The sequence below is a fragment of the Canis lupus genome, chromosome 3, assembly GCF_048164855.1.
Source record: "Canis lupus baileyi chromosome 3, mCanLup2.hap1, whole genome shotgun sequence".
NCBI classification, from domain to species: Eukaryota; Metazoa; Chordata; class Mammalia; order Carnivora; family Canidae; genus Canis; species Canis lupus.
Genome location: NC_132840.1, coordinates 28383501 through 28411121, shown reverse-complemented (window position 1 = coordinate 28411121; position 27621 = coordinate 28383501). Strand labels below are relative to the sequence as shown.

Below are 27621 nucleotides of genomic sequence, written 5' to 3'. Positions count from 1 at the left end.
TATGTAAAAGGAGTTGTAAACTGTAAAGCACTATACAAAACATTATTTTTATTATTTACAAGCCTCCTATCTTGCCTCCCAGGGCCCAAAGCTCCTGTGTGGACCTCCTATGTGCCTTCCTGCCAGGAAACCTGTTCACACAATCCAACTGTTTGTGGCCAGACCCCCAATAACCTGCATAGACAATAGATGGATGGGCTCAGACTCTTTGGGCTTCCATGGGAATATGGAGAGAGAGGTGGAGAATCATAGCAGATAGAAATTTCTTTTCCATTTCTAGGAGTTTGGGGGATCATATGGCCAAAGTTAAACTAATTGTTTAACTCCTAAGCAAGCAAGCAAGCAAAGCAAACACACACACACACACACACACACACACACACACACACACACACTACGAGTTTTGCTGGGCCACATTAAATCCACTGCCCGTGTGCAATCTTCCTCTGCCTTCCAGTGACTTATGTTGGACCCAAGGGCCAAACCGTCCTACCTTTATCCTTTGGTGTGTGCACACGTGTGTGCACTCACGTCTCTCAGATAAAAGGAATGGCTGCCTGGCTCAGCCTGTCCTTTCATCCTGCTGATGTTGTTACTGAGTATTACTTTGGAGATAATTAATGTGTCCCATTTTAGTGCAAAAATATACCTTGTCTCAGGTCACATGACAAATGTAACCATAAAAAGTTTAAAATGCTATTATTTAAAATTTATTTTCTCATAAAAAATGGTTCCTGAAATGATCATAATTTGAATAACTTACTCTATAGTTATGATCCATTATGCCCTGGCCCAGGTCCAGGATTGGTAATCTGGGAGCTGCGTGAGATCCTAGGTGGAGTTAGGGCTGTAGCCACGGTGTGGATCAGCAAGTTCTTCCTATGAGGTTCAGTTCTGTGTCTGCTCCATTTTCCATCAGCCTGAAACTCAGGCTGCACATTATCCATTTTACAATCCTTTCTCCCTGCCCCTAAAATGGCATTTCTTTGTGAAATTACTAGAAAGTGGACTTTAATCCTTAGATAAAGGGAAATTTGTGATGCCAGCTATCATCATCAGGACCAATGTCCCATTTGTGCTTCATCAGTGATTCTAAAGTCTTTGCTTTTTGGGGATCCCCCTCCCCCAAGCCTGTCTGACCTCTAGACATCGTAAGTACTTGGAAACAGGGTGTCTGTGGTCATGATTTAGTAATATCTGGGGCTTGAACCCCTGTGTCACATACCCTGACTTACCCATTTGGGTCCGTGTGTACCCTCTCTGCAGTGACACACTTCCCCTAGTGGTTAGTGGGTGCCACTAACCCCCACACCCACGGGGTTCCTGCGCATTGCCTATACTGAGTAAAATTCTCACATGTGGCAGATACAAAATCATGGGCCATTGGCTCCAGTGCCAGTTGCACAGACAAGCTCAGGATTTAGAAAGCCTTCACCTTCCAAACCAGGAGCTCATCACACCCGAATAGCCCACTGCTATTAGTTTTACTCCCAACCCCACCCCACCCCAAAACGAGTTTGCTGCCTGTGCCTGGTGGGCTTTTGTTTCATGCTTGGTCCCTGGGCCAGCAGCATCAGTGTACCTGGGCACTTGTTAGAAATCAGGGCCTCTGGTCCTACTCAGACCTGTTGAATCAGAAACTACATTTTAGGAATGCCTGGGTGGCTCAGCGGTTGAGCGTCTGCCTTTGGCTCAGGGCATGGTCCCAGGGATCGAGTCCTGCATCAGGTTCCCTGAATGGAGCCTGCTTCTCCCTCTGCCTATGTCTCCGCCTCTCTCTCTGTGTCTCTCATGAATAAATAAATAAAATATTTAAAAATAAAAAACAAACAAAAAAACACTACATTTTATTTTAAGAGTTTATTTATTTATTCATGAGAGACACAGAGAGAGAGGCGGAGACATAGGCAGAGGGAGAAGCAGGCTCCTGGCAGAGAGCCTAATGAGGGACTTGATCCCAGGACCCCGGGATCACGACCTGAGCCCAAGGGAGATGCTCAACCACTGAGCCACCAGGTGCCCCAGAAACCACAGTTTAACCAGCTCCCCTGGCGAACACCTGCACATCAAAGTTTGAGAAGCATGGGTCTGGAGGGCCAGACCCTGTTTGGGCTCCCTCCTCACACCTCTGTCTCCTTCTCTCCCACCCACTCTGCAGGTGTCTGGGGCCTGACTCTAGCAGTTTGGAGGAAGCATCAGGGAAATGTCTATGTTGCTCTTTCTCTCCTAGCTTCTGGGAGCTGGCAAGCAGAAAAGGCACTGCCTGGTAGCACTCAGCGAGCCCTGCCACTGGGTGGGAGTGAGGACTCTGGCCGGCACGCCTGGGGGCTCTTACCAGTCCTCTGTGCCTCCTCTCTCCTGGGCAGTGGTTCTGGACAGCTGGCCGGGGCTGCGCCGGATGCCTGGTCCCTCCTCCTGTGCCCCAGCCGCTCAAGAGTGGAGGAGAAGGTGTGAAATGATTTTGACCTTGGCGTCTAGTCTGATCCCTCTCACTCTGAAAGTGCTTCTGCATGTTGGCCTGGTACGTTCTGAGCGCTGTGGAGTTTTGGCAGAGTGTCCGATAAGTATTTGTAGTTCCTTCCTCCTTAATGTTTGCCAGAAAACCACAGTCATTACTCATGAGCAGAGGGCAAATTTCTTCCTCCCAGTCTCCAGGAGAGTTTGGGTCTGCCCTCAGATGCCCACAGAGGGTCCCCTGCCCTGGCTTCCAAGCCTCCTCTGGAATCAGCACGAAGATAAGCACCTAGCCTAAAGCACAACACTGTGTTACTATTATTATTATTATTATTATTATTATTATTTATTCATTTTTTATATTATTTTTTTAATAGGATGAGCCCTAACTTTAAAAAAATGTATTTTTTAAAATTGTAGTCAGTATATATCACATAAAATTACCATTTTATTTAAGTGTATACAGTTTGTTAGCATTAAGTCCATTCAGTGTTGTGCACTCATCGCCACCACCTGTCTCTCCAGAATTTTCTCATCTTCCCAAATTGAATCTCTGTCCCTGTGAAACACTCACCTCCCATCTCCGCCACCCAGCCCCTAAGCCCCTACCTTTCTTCCTTCTGTCTTTGTGAGTCTAACTCCCCTAGGGACCTCATGCAGGAGTGGAGTGGAGTCATGCAGGATTTATCTTCTTGTAATGGGCACATTTCAGTGAGCATAATATTTTCAAGGTTCATCCATATCTAGCATCCTAAGCCTTTAAATAAATCACTCATCTAATAATAGTAATGTTAAGCTAAAGCACAACTACATTTTTTTGTTGTTGTTGTTCTTGTTTTAAGCAAGTAGTTTCTGACCGGCCCTACCATATGTTTGCTGACACAGGGCAGCTCTGCTTTCAAAAAAGGGATAGCAAGTGAGGAGGGAACCAAGCATAGACCACCCCTCGGCTTCTTCGTGGGAATGGTCTGGGGAAAGCTGGCTTGGCCCCATCAAAGTCTCCAGGATTAGGGTTTAGATCTCTCCACAAATATCAGGACGCCAATTACCTCTGCCAAGGGGAAAGTGCCTGCATCCTCAGCATCTTCATTTCTGGTTCCCTGTGTGGATCTTATTTTTAATGGCAGTACCTTCCAGACCACAAGGGACAAGGCTCCCTCAGAAAAATCTCACCATTGGTGGAGAGATAATGGCCCTAAGGATCTAGTTCAGTAAACACAGGATTCTTTTGTGATGCACTTTCCAAATGAAGCGCACACTTTGGGATTAATTAAACTCTTTTCTAGCTGCCTGCCAGTGTAACCTTTCTTTTATGCTTCTTAGGGGGGCACACGATGTAAAAAGTCAAATCTATTATGTTCATGACTTGGAGGGGAAGATCTGGGACAAAATTACCTTACATGCTGTTGTTGTTGTTTTTTTTTTTTTTTTCCTTCTGAATGTTGGATCAAATGGAGAGCTCTCTGAGCTGTGTGCTAGCTAAACAACAGATCTGACCCAGAAGAAGAGTGGTTTACAATTAAAGTCATACAGACCACTAGTGACAGTGCAAACCCCAATTTCTTGGCACATCCGGTGGGCTGTTCAAGAGGCATGCAAAAGTTGGGTACTGACTGCTTAAACCATGGCCATGCTCTCGTTCCAATCTTGCTGTGATTTTGATGCATGACATTTAATTAATTTTACAGTTAATTCTTTACTGCTTTTTTTTTTTGACAGTGTCACTCTCTGGTATCTCAGCTGGTTGGGAAGAGTCTCTGTTGGTCATTACCCTTGTTGGAGCCCAGACAGGGTCATCTGGCCACAGCGGGAGGCAGCAGTGAGGAGCAGCGGCAGGCATACAGCCGAGACAAGATTTCAGCACTGAGAACAGTTTCCTGGAAGAAGCTTGGTCTAGAAGCTCCATCTCTGTATCCCATAAGTACCTTTGAAAGCTTCCCTTTCTTTGGCCTCAACCTCCAGGAGCTTTGAAAAAAAAATGCTTGCATTTTTAATTTATTTTCCCCATTATGTCAAAATAACACACACATGCACACACATGTAGCAACAAATGAGTAGAACAGAAATAATGTTGAAAAGCAGCTCTTGTCCCTAACATCCCCCAGCCCTCTCCTCAAAATGACTTCACCTGTTCCTTGTTTTAATTCTTCCGGAGCTTCCCCATGCTGCTCTAGGATTACGCCTCTATTGTTAGATTTATCAATTTTGGGCACTTATCTTTTGACTCCTAACTAGAAAGATAGGAGTCATTCACCCTATAGCTCACCCACCCCCAACCTTTCCCCTTTGCCCTCTTCTGACTTCTATGGTTATAACTGCTTTCTTAAGCTAGCATGCCCATACTGAAAAATTCACTCTGTTCAAGTGTACAATTCAGTGTTTTTTTTTTTTTTTAAGATTTTATTTATTTATTCATGAGAGACACACAGAGAGAGAAAGGCAGAGAGAGGGATCCCTGGGTGGCGCAGCGGTTTAGCGCCTGCCTTTAGCCCTCCTTGATCCTGTAGTCCTGGGATCGAGTCCCACGTCGGGCTCCCGGTGCATGGAGCCTGCTTCTCTCTCTGCCTGTGTCTCTGCCTCTCTCTCTCTCTCTCTCTCTCTGTGACTATCATTAAAAAAAAAAAAAAAAAAAAAAAGGCAGAGAGAGAAGCAGTCTCCACGCAGGAAGCCCCATGCGGGACTCGATCCCGGGACTCCAGAATCATGCCCTGGGCTGAAGGCAGGTGCTGCAGAGCCATCCAGGCATCCCCAATTCAGTAGTTTCTTCAGCATGTTCACAGTTGCGCAACCATGTCTAAAGCCCGCACATTATGCATTTTGGCCCCCACTAAGGAACTCCATCTCCATCAACAGTCAGCCCCTTACTCTTCTCTCCTCCCAGCCCCTGGCAGCTACTCATTTTCCACATGCTCACCAACCCAAGATTTGTCTTTTTTCTCATGGTCATCCTAGTGGATATGAAGTGGTTTATGACTATGGTTTTGACTTGTATTTTCACTAATTACTAGTGATTTTGAGCATTTTTTTTTTCATGAGTTTACTGGCCATTCATAGATCTTCATTGGAGAAATGTCTCTGCAGGTCTTTTGTCTTTATAATTGGATTGCTTGTTTATTGTTGGGGTGTCAGAATTCCTTGTGTATTCTGAGTAATAGATCTTTATCAGATATATGATTTGCAAATATTTTTTTTCCCATTTTATGGGTTGTCTTTTAACTTTCTTGATGGTGTCCTTTTAATCACAAATATTTTAGAATTGACCAAGACCAATGCACCTATTTTTCCTTTTGCTGTTCATGCTTTCAGTGTTATATCTAAGAAATCATTGCCTAATCCAAGGTCATGAAGATATACTTCAATGGTTTCTTCTAAGATTTTTATAGTCTTAGCTCTCACATTTAGACCTCTGGGGGATTATGTTGAATCTGTGGGCCAGTTTAGGGAGTTGCCATCTTAATGATATTAAATCTTCCAGTCCATAAGCATGGATTCCACTTATTTAAGTCTTCCTTAATTTCTTTTAATAATGTTTTGTAGCTTTAATTTTTGATGCAGTTGTAAGTAGAACTGTTTTCTTAATTTCATTTTCAAATTGTTGTTAGTGTACAAAAATATAATTGATTCTTATATATTGATTTTGTATCCTGCAGCCTTGCAGGATATCCTGATCTTGTTTATTGGTTCTAATAGTGTGTGTATGTGTGTATTTCTTAGGATTTCCTATATATAAGAGCATATCATTTGTCATTTGTGAATAGTTCTACTTCTAAATAGTTTTCCTGATCTAGATTTTTTTTTTTTTTTTGAAGAATTGCCCTGGCTAGAACTTCCAGTTCAATGTTGAACAGAAGTGGTGAGAATAGCCATCCTTGTCTTACTCCTAATCATAGAGGGTAAGTGTTCAGTCTTTCACCATGAAGTATGCTGTTAATTGTGGGCTTTCCATGGATGCCTTCACCAGCTTGAGGAATTTCTCTTCTTCTTCTTCTTCTTCTCCTTCTCCTTCTCCTTCTCCTTCTCCTTCTTCTCCTTTCTTCTTCTTCTTCTTCTTCTTCTTCTTCTTCTTCTTCTTCTTCTTCTCTTTTCTCCTTCTTTTTTTAGGACGTTCCCTTCTATTCTTAGTTTGTTAAGTGCTATTAAGAGAAGGAGTGTTGGATTTGGTCAAATGCTTCTTCTGTGTCTATTGAGGTGATTATGTAGTTTTTTCCTTTATTCTATTAATATAGTTGATTTTCACATGTTAAACCAACATAGCATTTCTGGGAGAAATCCCACTTCATCATATAATCCTTTTCATACATTGCTGGATTTTATTTGCTAATATTTTGTTGAGGATTTTTACATCTATCTTCAGCAAGGATATTGGTATTTGATTTTTTGGACTATGTGTTTATCCAGTTTTGGTATTAGGGGATGCTTGTCTCATAGAATGAGTTGAGAAATATCTCCTCTTGCTTTATTTTTGGGAAGACTTTGGGAAGGATTGGTATTAATTCTTGTTTAAACATTTGGTGGAACTCACCAGTGAAGCCATCTAGGCCTGGGCTTTTGTGTGGGAGGGTGAGTTGGTGTATGTGGGGGGCTCTATCCCAGGACCTGGGGATTATGACCCAAGCAGAAGGCAGATGCCCAACCGAGTCACCCAGGCACTCCCGTAGATTTAAAATATGATGTAAATATCAGGAGCACCTGGGTGGCTCAGTCAGTTAAGCATCTGTCTTCTGCTTGGGTCATGATCTCAGGATCCTGAGATTGAGCCCCGTGTCCGACTCTCAGCTAGTGATAAGCCTGCTTCTCCCTCTCCCCCTAACTGCTGCTCTACCTACTTGTGCTCTCTCTGTCACATAAATAAGTAAAAAATCTTTAAATATATGCTTATTAAATCTTCTAAAAGTCATTTTCCTAACTTTAAATAATAGGCTTATGTCTTGATTTCTTGTACATCAATCATCCACAATTTTACTTGATCCTTCACTTTGTCAGACAAGGATATTTATACCCATCCTTTCCTCCCTCCTTCCTTGTTATATCCATTAGCTGCACTTTCACAACAACAGGGTAATATTTGCATTCTAACAACACAACCAAATCTTGGGGGCTGTATCTACAGTTTGAATTGAAAAGCTAAAAAACGAGTGGCTTTACATTATGATGACATCCTCAGGAGTGTTTGATACCAAGAGTGAACTGTGTGCCATTTTTCCAAATATTAAAAAAAATTAGAATTATTATATTCCATCAACTGCTTAAAATTATGACACATTTTGTTTGCTTCTTTTTTGACGATCATTTCTTATATTCTTCCTATTGTTTTGCCTCCAAGGTCTAATGGCCTTTCTTTCTTTCTTTCTTTGTATGTGACTTGCCTTAATCCTATTCTTGAGTCCTTTTCAAGCTCTCAATTACACCATTTATTTTCACCTTCTGGAACTCCCTGCTTTCCTGCTCTAAACTGGATGGTTGCTTGCGAGATCCCCAGCAGCTTTTGTTTTTTTATTTTATTATTTTTTATTTTCCCAGCAGCTTTTGAAAGCAGTTTTCTGCTCTACCTCTAACCACTTGGACTTCCTGCTCTTTGCCAGTAATTTCAGCTGCTTCCAATCTCTGGCTCGTCCCTCGTTCCTAGCTAAACCCTTTCTGAGTAATTTCTTCTTCTGATTTTTCCTCCTGTCACCAAGGAACTTTGCTTTCACTCAATTTTCCCATCTGTAAGAGGAAAAGTCTAGATTTTTCTAGAATATAACTTCAGCAGAATTTAGAAGAAGGAAATGAGTTCATATTGAAAATCTGCCTCAGAATGCCCAGGAGAAAGAGGTGTGACACAAAATCAAGGAATTGATTTCATTGTTAATTTCTTGTGACTTTTCCCTGCTTTTGACTAATTATCCATCCTGCAGGGTAGATTAATTTTTGAATTTAATATCATTGTATAGTGTTCAATCAGAAAAAGGGATAATCAAGGTTAAAATTATTATACAATTAAGTCATAGGTTTCCTGTCCTCCTAAACTGGAAATATTAAGAATTTGCTTCTTTAACATTAAAATTAAGCCAAATATTGATAAGGCTATCAGCAAGTTTTTGAGGAAGATAATTTAATGCATAATCCTTGCTGAGTACTTATTAAACATAAGACAGCCTACTTTAGTGGGCAGAATTTGTATTTGAATCAGGTGCTTCACTGGAAATTTTTTGGCTAACTTCAACACATTTTTTAAAAGGAAAAACAAATTGAATGTGCAAATCTTCTTTGCAAGAAGACAGAAAAATCATTTTATTATGAGCAGTAAATCAAGAATTCAAGCTTTTACACCTATGAGCGTTAGGGATAGGCTGAGTAGATGCTCAGATTGCGACAGAACTCACTGTATCTCACTTCATATTATAAAGCAAAAGGCAGTGATTCAAGTTTTTAAAATTTGCATGAAAAATTCAGGCCAGAAATAAGTTAGGGTAAATTGAAAAACATCAAAATCATATAAAAATTAAGATATTTGTCATCACTTGACTTTTAAGATTGTTAAGAAGTATTTCTGCCTTCATCAACACAAACCTTTGGGCAAATGTTAGATCAGACATGCAAGTAATATGAGAAAAATTGCCAACTCATTAAATGTTTTACTTGTCTGCCAATTCCTCATGTGATAAGTAAGGAAGAAAACCTTATCTTTCCCCACCTTCCCAGCCAAAATAGTTAAAAGTTCTAGGCAGGTGGGCCAGTAGCTGTTTGTGCAGCAGACTTAAACAGATGCCATCCCAAAGATAATGCATATCACTTAGAACTTGGAATTGACACATCATAGGTTCCCCCCTTAATTTATAGTGCAATAAAAGCGGTCATAAATGTAGGTGCACTCCACCCTTGCAAAGAGTTACCATTTTTATGATTTTGACAAGTTCACACTCCTGGTTTTACCCTCACACTGTCCTAGGTTCAAGTATTTAATATTTAACAATCTGTATTCTATAAATAATAGATGTGCCTGTCTTCACAACTGAATATCAGCAGCAGATTTTATTGTTGACAAGAGTGATAATGTTCTTTCACCTTCTTAACTTTTTATGTTACTGTTAATTTTCCCTTTGTGGCAGAGTCAAGGGAGGGGTCTGGGTCATTCTGGAGGAAAATAAGCAGTTATAATCCAATTGGAACTGAGCACCAGGAGAAGCTTGGGTAAATCTATGACCGTTTCAGTGGTTTGAGGTCACAGACTCATGCATGGAACTCATGGAACCAGAAAGCGCCCAAGCCGTCATCTACCTATCATAGGGAGGCAACCCAGAGCTTCATGTAACATATACTGGGCTCAAGCCTATTAGGTGCAAAGGAGATGCTGCAGGACAATTGTTAGTGAAGGAATTTGGTCAAGGTCTTATGGCTAGATTGGGAGAGTGGATGAGATTCAATTTAGTTCAATAAATGGTTGAAAACCATTGAGAAACAAAGTCCTAGCTCCTTAAATGTTTAGATCATATGATTTCCCCTGCTGAAAATCCTACAAATAGACTTCTGCTACATTTATAATAAAATCTGAGCTCTTTATCAGGATCCCAACAAGTATCCTTGAGTTCGAGCTCCTTTCTTCCCTGTCTGGTGTTCATATCAGCTTCTCAGACCAAGCTCATTCTATCCTCAGGGCCATAGTACAGGTTATTCCTTGTGCCTGGTATGCATTGCCTCCAGAAGATAACAGCTCCAGCAAGAACAGCACCTCCACCTGCTATCCCACACGCCCAGTGAGGCATTCCCTGTCCTATTTCCCTGTGTCATTGACTTCAGACCACCTATCACATTGTACACTGTAACTGTTTCTCTTTTTTTTGTCCATCTTCTGCTCTGTAAGGGCAGGGCATTCGAACCATATCATCAAGGCCTGAGCTGGTATAGAAACACAAATATTTGTGGGGTCAATGAATGAATCCAGAGAGGGACAAGCATTCTGAAGGCAATCACAATGTTATGGGATGGTTATGCCATCCAGCCTTCAAGGCTCGTCTTGGGCAACCCTCTCCTGTAAAGCTGCCCTGGTGTCTTCCCATGGAGGCAATCTCTCCTTTGTTCTCCCCAGCACTCAATGTGACATTTCTTGGAGTACTCATAATGTAACTGCTTGGCTACTTTGGTAGTTAATTTTAAGTGTCAACCTGACTGGGCCAGGGGATGCCCCAATTAAACATTATTTCTGGTTGTGTCTGTGGGAGTATTTCCCAGTGACAAGAAGATTTGAATGGGCAGACTCAGTAACATGGATTCACTTCCCAGTGTAGATGGGTGTCATCATCTACAGAAGCTTGGAATGGAATCAAAGGCAGAGGGAGGAGGAATTTGCCCCTTTTTGCTTCTATCTGCCTGCTTCAGTTGGGACATCTTAGCTCATCTTTTCTGTTACTTGCACTGGGACTTAACCCATAGATCCCTGGTTCTCAGGGCTTTGGACTCAGCCTGAATTATACCACTGGCTTTCCTGGGTCACCAGCTTGTGGATGGCAGATTATGGGACTTCTTCATTTTCACAATCACATGAGCCAATTTTAAATTTTATGAGCCCATAATAAATTTTTTTCTCTCTCCCCTTTTCTCTCTCTCTCTCTCTCTCTCTCTCTCTCTCTCTCCCCTCCTGGTTCTGTTTCTCTGGACAACCCTAATACAGGTATCCTTCAATTTCCCTCTCTAGAGGGCAGCTTGGAGCTCCTTCCCTAATTCTAATGGCCCACAAAATCTTTGGAGTTTCTGGGAGGTCAGTGAATGAACAAAAAACAGCTGAATGAATGGAGTTTAGTGTTTGGAATTTGTGAAAAACATCTCTTCTCACGAATCATGAGTATATCATTGGTGGCTCTAGTTTGAGCTACCCTTTACTCAAAGGTTACTACATATGAGCCTGTGCTGCCTCTTTGTTTTCTGAGCCCAGAAGGCAGCCAGGCTGGTTCCATTCAGCATGGTGGGCTAAACAGGCTTTGTAAACACCAATAGAAAGTAATATTGAAAAAACAAGTAAAATGTGTTTGAAAGGCTCCATCTGAGTCTCCAGGGATTGCTCCCTAAATTCCTATAACCTCCAATGGGGGTTCTACAGTTTGGAATGAAAATGACTAGCTGGCCAGAGATCTGTAAAAAATTGAGAGCAAATAGCAACCTTTGTGCCTCCCATTTCTATAAAACACCTTGCATTTAAAAAAAAAAAAAGACTCTTTTTTTTTTTTAAAGATTTATTTATTTATTTATGATAGACAGAGACAGAAAGAGAGGCAGAGATACAGGAGGGAGAAGCAGGCTCCATGCCGGGAGCCTGACGCGGAACTCGATCCCGGGACTCCAGGATCGCGCCCTGGGCCAAAGGCAGGCGCCAAACCGCTGAGCCACCCAGGGATCCCCTAAGACTTGGTTTTTAAGTAATCTCTATACCCAACATGGGGCTCAATATTGCAACCCCAAGGTCAAGAGTTGCACGGTCTACCACCTGAGCTAGCTAGGTGCCCCTGAAATATCTTGCATTTTCAAAATAACTTTAAAAAAATATTTTATTTATTTATTCATGAGAGACACACAGAGAGAGGCAGAGACGTAGGCAGAGGGAGAAGCAGGTTCCCTGCAGGGAACCTGATGTAGGACTCAATTCCAGGACCCCAGGATCATGACCTGAGCTGAAAGCAGATGCTCAACCATTGAACCACCCAGGCATCCCTTTCAAAAGAGCTTTTACAGGTATTCTCTGACACTCACAGCTCATGGGATGCCGCAGTAGTTATCATGCACTTCTTTGGAGTAGGAAACCAAAGATCACAGAAGCTGCATGGCTTGCCGAATGCCCAGTGCCCTTGTGTCATTTTGGCTGAGACAGGCCATTGGTCCAGCCCCTTTCACAGATGTTCCCAAATTACAAAGAAGTACTGGGAACAGTGAGGGAAGCTGAGAACTTCTCTTCATACACAATGCTGATGGTCAAAGAAGAGTTTGGAAGCAAACTCCCTCAAATTTTCTCTCCATTTCCTATCTTGCACATTTACTGCTAACTATGTGATTCAAAGCATTGTGCTTGGTATTGGCTCCAGCCTGTCTTGTCCAATAATCCTCTGTAGTGTTTCATTTGTGTCTTTGGGGAGGCCTGGGTGCAAACTGAGGAGGTGCTTGCTGCCAGGTTATGCAGTGCAGGGGCGGGGCCACCTCTCTTGCCTCCTCCTCATACCGGGTCTGGCATTGGGGCCCATACAACTCGCTGCTGGAGGCATGCTGGAGGGGCAGTGTCGTGTTCAGCTGAGCATCACCATTTTAGGCTCCAGGCAGCTCATTGCTCCTCGGCATGGGCACATGCTCCTTTTTATTTATGCTTGAACCACCCTTCCTCATCTTGTGTCCAGATGTAGCCTCAGCTTGCCCCTGGATGAGGGAGAGCTCCAACAGAGGCTTTCCCTCCTTCTTCCCAGAGCCTGTCATAACTCGGGACTATTTTTACTCAGAGAAAGTAGCCTCTGAGGAATGGCATGGGAAATGAGAGAATTTTCTCCTTGCCTTTGACACAGACTCTCTGTGTACACTGGGGCAGGCAGACTGTCTCTCCCATGCAGGGTTTCCGGCTCTGGAAGGTGGGAAATAGTCTGGTGACTTGTCTCATCAGGCCAATAAGAAAATATTATATGCCAAATCAATGCTGACTCAGCACCGACTGCTCATATGAAATTCTTGGCATAGCTGTTTTCCTTCAAAACCTGAGAACGTATTGGTGAATGGCAAGAATGGATGGTGGCCCATCCAATGGTTAGATGGATGGGCCACCAGACTGTGGGGCTGTAAGGAGGGTTAGGTAACTCCTTGTGGTTTTGAGTCCATGTTTGGTAAGCTTGGCAGTGAGTGTCTCATTGAGCGGACAGCTGGATTGCTGTAAGGATTCAAACTTTTATCACACCAAAGAGAAAAGACTGAATTTTTATGCATTTCAGACTGTAAGGTAGGCTAGCTTAGTAGGGTTTCCCCTATGTCCTGTTTAGAAAGAGTGATACATGAGTTGATGCTAGCCAAAAGAACAGTTGGTTTTATCCTGATCACACAAACATTGAAAAAGTGAGCCTCATATTTGACTAGTGTTTAAAAAATAACATCATTTCACATTTTTACCACTGTTTTCCTCTGCAGAGAAACTCTGTAACTGGCACAAGGGAAAAAAGGTCTCAATATTGCTATTCTTACCTTGAGAAATTGTATGCGTCATCCGGTTGTGTTAGGCTTGCCAGAGCAATTGGACATGTATGTGTGTAAGTGGTTGAGTGCCCACTGCAAAATATCTGGATGTGGTCCTCGCTGCTTACACGTGTTCATCTTAAATAAGCAAAGACAATCTACAAATAAACTCCAGAGAGGGAACTTAGAAGATAAAGGCATAAAGAAATGTCTCTTTGCATTCCAATTTCCCATGGTCTATCCCTTCTGAAGGTAGGAATTGGGGTAGGGGGTAGGTGCTGATCATCAGGACAGTGCTTTGCAAGGGTCCATGCTCACCAGAATCACCTGGGGGATTTGTTAAGACACAGAGCACTGGGCTCCTCTTCTCTAGGATTTTTGACTCAGTGGATCTGGAATAACACCCAGGATCTGCGTTTCTCACAATTTCCCAGAAAATGCTGAATGTGGCTAACCCAGGGACCCCACCTTGTGTACCACTGATCCAGAGGTGTGTCCCCCAGAAAAGGGTGTGTGCATTACTCACTTAGGGACACCCCTACTTCTGACACATCTGACTTCTCAATATTCTGAAGGTAGACAGGTATTTACTGTCTACATTAAAAAAGAAAAACTGAAATCAAGCCTTTACTCTCCTGATGCATAAGCCACATCGACATTGACTCTGAAAATCAAGAAATGATAGGGTTCTGGTTGCATTCTGGTTCTCTAAAAAAAGGGACAGGCTGCACAATTATTAACATTTTATTCTTAATTATAAACATTTTACTCTTAAATTATTAACATTGGTAACAGGTTCCTTTTCCACCTACCAGTGGCAGAATAGGCAGAAAGTAAACTCTGGATTATGAGCTTTCTGACATAGTAGAGAAACTCCACATTTACATCTCCTGGGTGGAGCCGTTAGGATGGTGCTGGGAAGGAGCTAGCTCCCCCAGGGAGCTACACATCCTCCCCAACACTTGGTATTCTTCTTTGTTTTTTGGTTTTTAAAAGATTTTATTTATTTATTTGTTTGAGAGAGAGAGAGAGAGAGAGAGAGAGCACTCCCGCACAAGCAGGAGGTGTGGCAGAGGGAGAGGGAGGCAGCAGGCCCCTGGCTGTGCAGGGAGCCCTATATGGGGCTGGATCCCAGGACCTCAGGATCATGGCCTGAGCCCAAGGCAGACGCTTGACCAATGGAGCCACCCAGGCGCCCCTGGTTTGTTTTTTTTTATTTTGGTAATAGTCATCCTGGTGGATGTGAAATTGTTCTAATTTGACTTTTCTGTGGTATTTGACTCTATAAACACTCCTCAAAATTCACTTCCTTCATTTCCTCCACACTTTTTGGGTTTTCTTTTCTGCGTCTCTGGTTATTGTTTTTCTCAGTCTCCAATCCAATCAACCTCATTAATGTTAGCATTGCCCAGGGCTGCATCTAAAGTCTCTCATTCCGTATATTCACATACTTCATATATTTGTTACTCTATATACTTATGTACTCCATATACTCTATGTAACTTGTAGAGTCCATATAACTCATATACCACAAATAACTCATATAGTCCATGTACTCGTATACTCTATATAATCCGTATACTCCATACAACTCATATACTCTATATAAGTCATATAGCTCATATACCTATATACTCCATATAACTCATATAGTCCATGTAATTCATATACTTCATATAAGTCTTATAGCCCATCTACTCATATACTCCATATAACACATATAGTCCATATAACTCATATACTTTATGTAGTGCATACAACTATCATTTGAATAATGATAATAAAATAATTTTATTTTTTTTGTTTTGTTTTCTTTTTTCTTTTTTTTTAAATTTATGATAGCCACAGAGAGAGAGAGAGGCAGAGACTCAGGCAGAGGGAGAAGCAGGCCCCATGCACCGGGAGCCCGACGTGGGATTCGATCCCGGGTCTCCAGGATCGCACCCTGGGCCAAAGGCAGGCGCCAAACCGCTGCGCCACCCAGGGATCCCATAAAATAATTTTAAAATCAGGACTGCGGCTTTTAAAAACAATGCATTTTAAAAACAGGTACTCCATGTGTTTTAAAAAATGAGGTAGGGGCATCGAGTGGGTTAGTCAGTTAGGCACTTAACTCTTGGTTTTGGCTCAGGTCATGATCTCATGGGTTGTGGGATCAAGTTCCACATCAGGCTCTGCACTTAGTGAGGAGTCTGTTTGAGGATTCTCTCCCTCTGCCCCTCCCCCGACTCGTGTGTCTATGCGTGTGCGTGCTCTCTCTCTCTCACACACATAAATAAATAAATCTTTAAAAATTAGGCAATACAGAAAGGTTTTGTTGTGAGGTCTCCTTCCCATCCTTGCCTCCCAGCTCCCCAGGTCTTTATCTTTGAGGTAACCTCCTGTTACGAATTTCCTTGTATTACTCCCAAGTATGCTTGGCATTCACAAGCATTTATAAATACCCACACACCCCCTGCTTTTTTTAAACAAATGGTAACACCTTGTTCTGCACCTGAATTTTTTCACTCTGTAATATATCTTGGCAATTGTTCCATATCAGTACCTGGAGAGCAGCCTCATACATCTTCATGGCATAACCAACATTGCTTCAACTTCCCACCCAAGTATCTGGGATGGCAGAAACACATAGGCTGCAGCAAGGACACATTTTATTTGAAATCTTCAGTTTTATTTGCATTTCATGCCAATTTTTTGTTCTGCTTCCTAATGCATCTGTGCTTATTTTAATATAACAATGATATTTTAAAACAGATTTTCTAAAGGATGGACGTTGTTTATGCGGAGACTTATACACCTCGTTAGGCACAAGTACCTGGTTTGGACATGTAAATACGACATCATGAGATCATCACAGTGATATTGTGAAGCAGGCAGGACAGGGATGAGTAAGCCCCTTCTGAAGGTGAGGTGGCCCTCAGCAATGTCAAGTGATCTGCTCCAGGCAACAATTTGTGGGGGCACCTGATAATATGTCACACTGCCTCTCAGGATACAGAGGAAAGATAGAAACCCGAGATCTATTTTTTTTTCTTGACAATGGTTTATTGAAAATGACACAAAAAGCATAGGCAACAGAAATGAAAATCAACAAGGAGGACTATATCCTGCTATAAAAGCTTCTGCATAGCAATGGAAATCATGAACAAAATGAAAAGACAAACTACCAAATGGGGGATAATATTTTCAGATCATGTACCAGGTAAGTGGTTAATATTTAACATATATAATGAACTCCTACAACAGCATACTAAAAAGGAAAGAAACTATCTGATTTTAAATAAACCAGTATGTCTCCAAAGGTAAGGGAAACAAAAGCAAAAATTAATTATTGGGACTTCATCAAGATAGAAAGCTTCTAGACTGCAAAAGAAACAGTCAACAAAACTCAAAGGAAACCTCAGGAATGAAAAAGATATTTGCAAATTTCTTATGGATAAAGGGCTAGTATCCAAATCCATACAGAAGTTATTAAACTCAACACCCCCCCCCCCAAAAAAAGAATCCTGTCAAGAAATGGAAAGAACATGGATTCTTGTCTCACATTTAGATCTTTCATCCATTTTGAGTTTATCTTTGTGTCTGGTGTTAGACAATGGTCTAGTTTCATTTTTCTGCACGTGGCTATCCAGTTTTCCCAGCACCATTTATTGAAGAGACTGTCCTTTTTCCAGTGGATAGTCCTTCCTGCTTTGTTGAATATTAGTTGACCACAGAGTTGAGGGCCCATTTCTAGGTTCTCTATTCTTTTCCATTGATCTATGCGTCTGAAACCTGAGATCTAAAAAACAAAGTGCAACAGGGTTTACATGGAAGGGATACTTCCATAACATGTTTTGCCGAGTATGGAATGAAAGATCTGGAAAATGTAGCCCTAGCTAACATGGCAGAAAATGAGACCAGTGCTCTTTTTTAAAAAAATAAATAAATATAAAAATAAATATTATTCATGAGAGACACAAAGAGAGAGGCAGAGACATAGGCAGATGTCTCCCTCTGGGGAGCCTGATGTGGGACTCGATCCTAGGACCCTGTGATCATGACCTGAGCTAAAGGCAGATGCTCAATCACTGAGCCACCCAAGTGCCCTCACTGTGCTTTTGTTTTAAGAAGCACCAAAGTACTGAGCGCTAGTCTGAGAATAGTCTGGACCAGTTATGGACTGAATTGTGTGCCCCTCAAATTTGTTTGTTGAAGCCCTAACCCCTGGTACCTCAGAGTGTGACTGTATTTGGAGATAGGGCCTTGAAAGAGGTGGTTAGGTTAAAATGAGGTTATTAGGGTGGGTCCCAATCGAATATGACTGGTGTCCTTCTAAGAAGAGGAAATTTGGACTCGCAGAGACACCAAGAATGCTGGTGTGCAGAGAAAGAACCACATGAGGACACAGGGAGAAAGAAGATGGCCATCTCCAACCCAAAGAGAGAGGCCTTAGGAGAAACCAAACCTGCCGACACTGTGCTCTATGACTTCCAGCCTCCAGAACTGTGAGGAAATAAATTTCTGTTGTTTCTGTCCACTCTCCATGACCCCTCCCCCACCCCCCACCCCCACCAAGTCTGTGGCACTTGTTTAGGGCTGCCTAAGCAGATTAGCACAGTATCTGCCCAAGGGCTGTCTTTAATTCCTCTGTATGTGAATTTCCTACCCCTCAAACAATGTGATTCCTTTGGGTAAGGGTGGGCTGAGCATTCATTCATTCGGTATTTACTGCACATGTCCCTGGCCTGGGCCAGTCTGGGCATGAGGCACACAGCAGTGGCTGTGGCCAAGCCCCTGTTACTCTGAGGCTACTATCTCCTCTCCCATCTCCAAAATGATCCTTGCTCCAGCTTCCTCCCTAGATGAGCTACTGCAAACATCTTCCAGGGAAAAAGGGGAAAGAGGTGACATAAAAAGTAAATTTAATGACCCAGATCATGATTTATAGATGGATCCAAATGTTTGTTTGTTTGCTTGTTCTTGCTTTTACACAGAGGCTTCTCTCGTAGATTGCCTTGCTGAACATGGGCGTGCAAGACAAAGTAGCTGAGGTGGATTATAGTTATGCCTCGTCTCATTATGAAAGTGGTTCAAGCACCCAGCTCAGCCAATTTGGAGGCTGGCGGCTCTGACAACGCTCAGAGCTATTAATTTCCTTGTGTGTGTTTGTGTGTCTCCAGAAACCACCCAGATTCAGAGAAGAGCTAGGATGCTCCCGGCACTGGTAATGATCGTCTCCCCTCTTAGTGGGGAAAAGCGATTAGCCACCATGGGGTCAGCCTGTCTTAGGAACGGCAGCCCCACCGGCTTCCCAGGCCCCTCGTGCTATGGAGTGCCAGAAAGAGCTAGCGTCACTATGAAGCCCGGCCGTGACTCATCTGCCTCCCCAACTTCTCTCTCAAAATGTGCTCTCTGGACTTTCTCAGGCAAGCCTGAGTGGCTCATTGCAGACACCCATCATTAACGTGCCTTTCACGCTTCTTAATTCCCTCCAGAGCTTTAACAATCATCGCAAACACGAGCAGGGTATTCTTCCCAGAGAAAGACATTCATCATGACTCTCCCCAACCTCCGTCTCAAAGCGCAGGAATTACTTCAATTGCCAATGGGAAGAGGGAGCCAACAGGTATTTTTAAAGAGGCTCTATCCACTGGAGGATCGAAAAGAAAATATCCCCTTTGAGCATTTAGTCACACACATCAAAGGAAACAACACTTTCAATCTTCATTTGCATCGTACAGGCATTAGATGTGGTCCAGTTACACTGAGCTCCGCTTGAAAAGGCAGAAGTGCCAGTACTTTTCAAGCCTTGACGGAGACAGAGAGAAAATGCAGCCAGGCAAATAATATATCACCCTGCCAAGGCATTTTCCATTTTTAAAAGGACAGAACAATTTTACATTATTTCTGGAGCCTCTTTGCAGCAAATATCCCTTGACATTTATTTTAGCACCCTGGCCGGCCAGCCTAAAAGCCCTGGCTGCTCCCAGCCTGCTGCTCCTGTGTGCCGGCGACCACGTTCTGCCTTTTGGTCTTGAAGCTCCAGACGTGAGAAGGGCAAGTGGCCAAGGCTTTTGAACACAGGCCGGAGGAGGTTGGTTCTGCAGAAGGGGCCGATGAAGAAGACATCACCCTGGTGGAAGGGATAACATAGCATTTCAAGTCACTTGAAGATGGAGAACCATCATTCACGGCTCAGAGCTACCAGGATGAAAACGCAAGGCAGGCTTGGGGTTTTTCAGAGATAAAACAATGAAGTGTGCGTGCTTGCACTTGATGGGGAGGCCTCTTGGGGAAGCGGAAACGGCCACCGGTTCTAGAATAATTAGCACCAAATGACTTCTAGTTAGGGTGACAAATGAACAAGTTTTCCAGATCTGGAGACTCAGGATCGGGCTATTAGGTAAAAATTTCCAAACTGTTCTTTCTAAGGTGGTCTGTGGTTCATTCCTTGCCAAGTGTGAGGTCTTTTGTCAGAGGGCGAACTGTGGTTTTATTGTTACAAGTCCTCAGCCCCGGCTGGCCTGAAAAATCTCAGGGTGCTGAATGATTAATTCCAACCTGCCCTAGAAAACGTTAGTCAGCTGGCAAAAGGAAATAGCCCAACACAGAGGCAAAAAGAGCAAATTGACTTTATCTGTGAGTGATTATGTTTGACAAGATGAGAAAAAAAAGAAATCTTTTGTCACAGAAGAAAATTGTACTTTGAGAAATCTTTGCCCAAGTCTTAAGACTTTGCTTTACACAGTTTGAATTAAAATGGAAATAATCCCAGTCCCCCTCCCACCGCCCCCGCTTCTCTCCCAAATAAAGAGCAGAGAAACAAAACTTCATTTTTATATGTTTACTATAGCAGAGTTTTAGAAATCAGATCAGGAATTCCAGGTCTACTCCAGAGTAGCATTTCCATTAACTAGCAAATTCTCTTTCAAGAAACCTATTTTTGAATTGCTGTTTACTACTAAAAGTTTAATTTTTCCTTTAAGTATTTGTCACACATGCAGTCAAATTCCTTGTGGGTGGGATAGCAGGGCAGATGGGACTCCTCTCCAATAAGAAAGGAGAGCCAATTTTCACTCTGAAAGGGCGAAAAGATCAGGACTGTTAGAATCATTCTTCCGATTTAACATTTATCTTGTATCCACAGCATCACAGTCTGCTTAGGACTGGAAAGAAGGCGTCGCAGGCAGGAAAACAAACTGTTTTGACTCAATCTATGACTCAAATTTTACTGCTTACATTTTTTTCTTTCACTAATTAAAAACAAAATTAACCTTCTCCTGAAAATCCCGAACTCTTATATTTACACAATCTTCTTTCCGGTATCCACAAGACCGACTCTCTTATCTCCTTCAAGTCTTTGCCCAAATGTCGAGTTCTTTCCTTTTAAAAATTATTTAATTAAGTGATCTCTATACCCAACATGGTGCTCAAACCCGCAACTCGGAGATGAAGAGTTTAATGTTCTTCCAACTGAGCCAGCCAGGCACCCCTCCCCCCAATATCAATTTCTTAATGACGTCTTCGCTGTTTCCATTTATCAGCGCCATGCTATAACCCACTGAGCTAACTGGCCTTCAACTTGGCCATTTCTATTTGAAACTGTATCTCCCCAACACTGGTGTTTCTGATCACCTTTGACCACTTTTTATTCTTCCCGTAACACTATGGACTTCCCATATATTATAGATTTTCTTTATTATGTTTATTGCCTTCACTAGAAGGTGAGCATCAAAAGAGCAGAAATCTGTGTTTTTTCATTCAGTGATGTATTTTCATTGCATGGAGTAGTGCCTGTCACTTAGTAGGATGCTCAATAAATGTGGAATCACAGTATCAGAAAAGAAATTGTCCAGGATTTGGAAATGAGCAAGATTGCCCATTCAGCAAAGTGTTGGGCATTGCCTAAGGGACCCTCTGGGGAGGATGTCATTCTATCAGAGTGAACACCTTTAAGTGCATATCTGTGGACTGGGTAGAAGCAGAAAGCTGAGAGGAATGCAGATCATTCTTGCCCATAGATGTGACTGAGTTCTGCCCTCTGGAAAAGAGGATCCCAAACATGTCACTTTATTGCCCTGTAAGATATGAACCACTATTGCATCTTCTAGCTAACATTCTTGCTTGCCTTATAAATGTATCTCTCTTCTTCAAATTCTTCCAGCTGGTGTCAATATATTACTGGTTACTTCATAATCTAAAGAGCTAAAGACAATTCTCGACACATACTCACTTTATATTTGTGTGAGAGTCATGATTTTTATAAGCTTTTTGAAAATTATGAGCAAGTAAAAGAGTGAATTATACTCCCTGCCCCAGGAAACCTTAGCTAGTCCCATGGTTTTAGATGCTGTTGAAGGCTGATTGCTCTCTGATTTGTATCTGTGGCCACAACCTCTCTGTGCCCCACATGAATATATCCTGTTGCATTCTTGATGTCTCCACTTGGCTATCTAACAGGCAATTCAGAATTAAATGGGATTATGGATGCCTCTCCTAAACTTGCTTCTCCCCAGTCTTTAAGTGGCAACACTGACCAACTCAGTTGCTGAGGCCAATATCCTAGGAGTCAAACTTTGGCCCAAATAGCTTCTTTCTTTTATACTTCACATCAACCCTTCAGTAAAAGCTGAGCAATATCTCTTCCTTCAATATGTGTTCTAAATCCACCTCTCAAAAAAAAAAAAAAAAAAATCCACCTCTCTAAGTCCTCCATCTTGGTCTATGATCTGCCTCCCATTTTTGTAAATAAGGTTTATTTGGAACATAGGCATGGCTATTTGTTTGCACATTGTCCATGGTTGTTTTTGCACTACCATGGCAGTTCTGACAGTTGTTTTTAATTTTTAATTTTTTTTTAATTTTTAAAGATTTTTATTTATGAGAGGGGGGAGAAAGAGAGAGAGAGAGAGACATAGGCAGAGGGAGCTTTCTGCAGGAGCCTGATGTGGGACTCCATTCCGGACCCTGGGATCATGCCCTGAGTCAAAGGCAGATGCTCAACTGCTAAGCCACTCAGGTGTCCCCAGTTCCCCAGTTCTGACAGTTGAGTAGTTGTGATAGATCACAGGGTTTACGAAGCTTAAATATTTACTATCTTGTCCTTTACTGAAAAAAAAAATTACTAACCCTTGTACTGAATAATGGCCTCCAAAGATATCAGGTCATAATTCCTGGAACCTGTAAATGTTACCTTATTTGGAAAAAGGGTCTTTGTCAATGTGATTAAGTTAAAGGTCTTGACATGGATGAGACAGTCTTAGATTATGTGGATGGTCTCTAAATGCTATCATAAATGTTCTTATAAGAGAGAGGCAGAGGGAGATTCTCTCTCTGTCCCTCAGCCTGTCTCTCTCCCTGCCTCTCCCCGCCCCCCCAAAAAAACCAAACAAACAGACATACACACACACACACAGGAGAACAACATGAAGATGGAGCAGAGAGAGTTTTGAAGTTGCTGGCCTTGGAGATTGGAGAGATGTGGCCACCCGCCAATGCCGGCAGCCACTAGAAGCTGGAAGAGGCAAGGAATGGATTTTCCCTAGAGCCTCCAGAGGGAGCACAGCCCTGCCAACACCTTAATTTTGGCCGAATGAAATGGATTTTGGACTTTTAGCCTGCAGAATTGTAAGAGAATAAATTTCTGTTGTTTTAAATCACTAAGGTGATTTGTTACAGCAGCCACAGGAACCTAATACGCTTTGTTTGAGCCACCATCAAATCCTACTGCCATCATTTCCTGGTGAGCCTTTGGGCCTCCTCTCTTACCCTTTTGCAGTCTATTCTCCACTTCATGTCACAATGATTTTTTAAAAACACCACTGAGATATACACCCAGCTCAATACTGTCCATTGACTTTCTAGGACCCTTGGAATAAAATCCAAAGATTTCACCATGGATTCAAAATCCTATGGGATCTGGCCTTAGATTCCTCTTTGGATTCATGTCCCGTACTCTTCCCAAATGGCCTCATTGCAGTTCCTCCAACACACCAAGTATGCATTTGCCTCAGGGCTTTTGCACCTTCTGTTTCTTCTGCCTAGAATGTTCCTCTACCCTATCCATAACTACATGGGTCACTCTCACTTCCTTCAGGCTTCAGAGACCCCTTGCTACCTAAAATATCACCAACTCCCTACCTTCTTGTCCTACTTAATTTTTCTTCAAGCACTTATTCTCTAATCTTTGATCACATATTTCTTTCTTTTAAGATTTTATTTATTTATTCTTGAGAGATGGAGAGAGAGAGAGAGAGAGAGACAGGCAGAGACACAGGCAGAGGGAGAAGCAGGCTCCATGCAGGCAGCTCAATGCGGGACTCTATCCCGGGTCTCCAGGATAACGCCCTGGGCTGAAGGCGGCGCTAAACCGCTGAGCCACTGGGGCTGCCCCGATCACATATTTCGTTATCATCTGTCTTTCCTACTTCCATGCCAGTTCCACAAAAGTGGGCATTTTGTCTGTTTTGTTCACTGCTATATCATCAGCACCAAGAGCCAGTACCTGGTACATTGTAAGCACCCGATAAATATTTGTTGGGTGAATGCACATGGTAAAAAAAGATTTAAACCATATCAAATGAAGAGTATGCCTTATTTCTACTTTACACTTTACCCTCAAAAGAAAACTATAGGTAGGTTGCTTGTTGTGTTTCCAGAAACATTTTCTGTATATGCTTGAATATCTATATGTGCAATAGATGTTAGATCTGTGTATGTATGAGAGTAGTATATCATGCCTGGTGCCTTACTTTTTTCCAGTTTAATGGTTAAGCTGGAGAAGCTTCCATAGCAGCGCATGGTGATATACCCCCATCTTTTTAATGGCTGTGTAATATCCCACAGCTTAATACTTAAAGAAAAATAAATTGCTCACTTCATTTGACACATGGAGAATTTAATGACAGTTACATGCTCTGGATCCACACTGTGTTTATGGGCTCTGGCAGACAGGAGCAGGCTGATTTTTCTCGGGTGCTCCTAGGTACCCATCAGAGATGATATGTACTGATGTGTACATCAGCAACTTTTTCCTTCAGGTATTTTGACACGTCATTTTACTTTCAACAACTAAATAAAGGTTCCTTGTAAGACTGAGAGTCAAAATAAATGACACCGGAAAGGGTTGAGGCAAATAAAAAAGCAAATAAAACAAAACTTAGGAGCCCTCCAGATACTCTCTCCAACCTTCAATGGTAACCAGGCAGTGATGAGCAACTACCATATCCATTTGCCTCTGGGAACCACCCAAACAGACAATGAATGTGCAAGGGTGGGTTTGCAGGGCAGATGCTAAGTGCTTTCGCCCCTCCCTCCAATCAGACTGCTGCCTAAGTCCTTGCTCTACAGAGACCCACTAACATCTCTCTGGGTCCCAGGAAGCGGACATAGTGTCCTGGTCTCCTAAATCTTTTAGTTCCAGAAGTCACGAAGCTCTTTGCATAGTGCCCTTCTGAACCAGCAAAACCCATCTCTTTAACCTTTTCCCCTCTTTAAAAAAAAGAAGCCATTTCTTTGATCCTGGGTTCAAATTCAATAAAAAATGATTAGTCTGTAATACCAGAAGGCTCAAGAGGGAGGGAAAAGGCTTTAGTTTTAATTAATTAATTTATTTAAGATTTTATTTTTAAGTAATCTTTACATCCAATGTGGGGCTTGAACCTACAACCCCAGGATCACAAGTCACATACTCTATGGAGCCAGCCAGGCACCCCAAGACTTTTGTTTTAAAGGGATAGTCCAGAAAAAACTGGATTGACTTTTTAAGTAAGGCATGAAGATGAGATATGTCTTATCATAGGCATTTAGCTGTAACTCCAAGGAGGGTCCATGAAGAGCAGGTGCATTCAGGTCTGTTTTATGTAATGGCTGGGTGATATGGAAAGGTTTTACGATTAAAACTGTTGTTTAAACAACATCTCTTGAAGTCCCTATCACAAGGATCATGTTTTGCTTTGGGTTCTAATACTAAAAGGAAAACGAATCCACCAGAAGTGGTGTGGATTGGTCCTCAGACATCCCATCCCCTCTGACTCAGTGAAGGAAATATGGAGCACCTTAATTTTGAAAATGTTCAAAATTTCAACAGATTCCTGGTCCACAAAGCAGGACTTTTATGTTCAAATTACATTTCAAATGAGCTGAAATTCAGCCCTACTAGGCCCAAAGATCTCATTTTGTGTGGACTATCTGATAAGTCTGTACTCTTGCTTACTGGAAGTAACCCCTAGAGATGACAATGGCTGACATACTGTGTATGGAGGCAGGTGGGGTGCGCAACGGAAGAAAGATGGAGGTTTGCAAGATTGGGAAAAATGGGATACTTATCTAACAAAGCTCACAAGTTTTCATTATGTTTTATAAAGGCAAGGAGATTTAGGATTGCCTGTTTTATTTCGTACAACTGCATGAAAATCTACAGTGATTGTGAAATAAAAAAAAATTAAAGAAAAAGCAAGGGGAGAAACCTTTTGGAAGTGGAACTTTTGGACAGTGGTTTTATTTTTTTAAGAGTTTTTTTTTTTGAAGATTTTATTCATTTATTCACAAGAAACACAGAGAGAATGGCAGAAACATAGGCAGAGGGAGAAGCAGGCTCCCCGTAGAGAACCCAATTTGGGACTCGATCCCAGGACCCTGGGATCATGACCTGAGCCAAAGGCAAACACGCTCAACCACTGAGCCATCCAGGTGCCCCCGGATAGTATCTTCTAACAATGCAATTTTTAACAAGGTATAGGCAGAGCAATTCATTTCTTTCTTGTCCTGTGTCAGGAAAGAGTGAGTAGGAGTCTCTAAGCCCCTGAAGTGGGTTCAGTGCATGCTTTTCTGCCAACTCAGGAACCTGAAGTCCAGTAACTTCCAGTTTAAGGAAGCAAGTCCTAGCACTCTTATTATCCTCATCACTTGTGATAATAAACAATCACTTTAATCACTTCAGAACACTGACCAAGAAAGAGTACTCCTTTACAATTATTTTTGAGGTGAAAAAGTAACAATCTAATATTCCTATTATTTACCTACCTTCATCTGTTCCCTGATGGTAGCATTCTTTCCTTGAAGAACATTGGTGCCAAAAGGGGCAAGGATTCAGACAGTGGAGGGTCCAGTATATTTTCTGACTCCTCCCCTTACAAAATGGGCTTATTTAGCTGGTTTCTAAGTGAGCAGTTCCCATACTGTAAATGCCCACCTCTTGGAAACCTCCTAAGCAAAGACAAACACTAGTTGTTATGGACTGAATATTTCTGTCCTCTCCCTGCCCCCACCCCCCAAATTTACCCCCCACCTGATGGTATTAGGAGGTGGGGCCACGGGGAGATGACCACTGGATGAAGTTGTGAAGATGGGGCCCTGTGATGGGATTAGTGCCCTTTTAGGAGTCATGAGAGGACTTGCTTCCCCCCTCTGCTTTCCACAGTGGAAGGAGGCCCCATGATCTTAGACTTCTAAACTGTGGGAAATAAATTTCTGTTGTTATAAGCCACTCAGTTTTTGGTACCTTGTTATAGCAGCTTGAACTGACCAAGACACCAGCATGGCAACCAGCACCCCACCCCTAGCATCTCATCCTTTGGGTTAGTAGTTCTCAAACCCAGGATCCCTCTACACTCTTAAGAATTATTAAGGACTCCAAAGAACTTTTATTTGTGGTATGTTTATTAAAAAAATGAAAAAAAATGATTTATTGATTTATTTTAGAGGGAGAGGGAGAGAGATTCTGAAGCCGACTCAGCACTGAGCACGGATCCCCCTGTGATGTTTGATTTCATGACCCTGATACTATGACCTAGGCTGAAACCAGGAGTTGGACCTTTGACTGACTTTGTCTCCCAGGCACCCTGTGATGTTCATTTTTAGCTTAGGTATATACAGAAATTTAAGAAATATTTATGAGATCACTTAAAAATAATAAACCAGGGATGCCTGGGTGGCTCAGAAGTTGAACGTCTGCCTTCCACTCAGGTCATGATCCCTAGGTCCTGAGATCAAGTCCCGCATGGGGCTCCC

The 27621-nt window shown here is 42.3% G+C and overlaps 1 long non-coding RNA gene across 1 annotated transcript; it reads left to right on the top strand.

The window, feature by feature from the left end:
* Nucleotides 1–1971: 1971 nt before the first annotated feature.
* Nucleotides 1972–20791, top strand: LOC140630164 (uncharacterized). The gene is made up of 7 exons (XR_012027968.1): nt 1972–2266; nt 2367–2521; nt 4174–4375; nt 6264–6347; nt 15472–15678; nt 17971–18116; nt 18606–20791. It is a non-coding gene; the product is annotated as an uncharacterized lncRNA (long non-coding RNA).
* Nucleotides 20792–27621: the final 6830 nt, after the last annotated feature.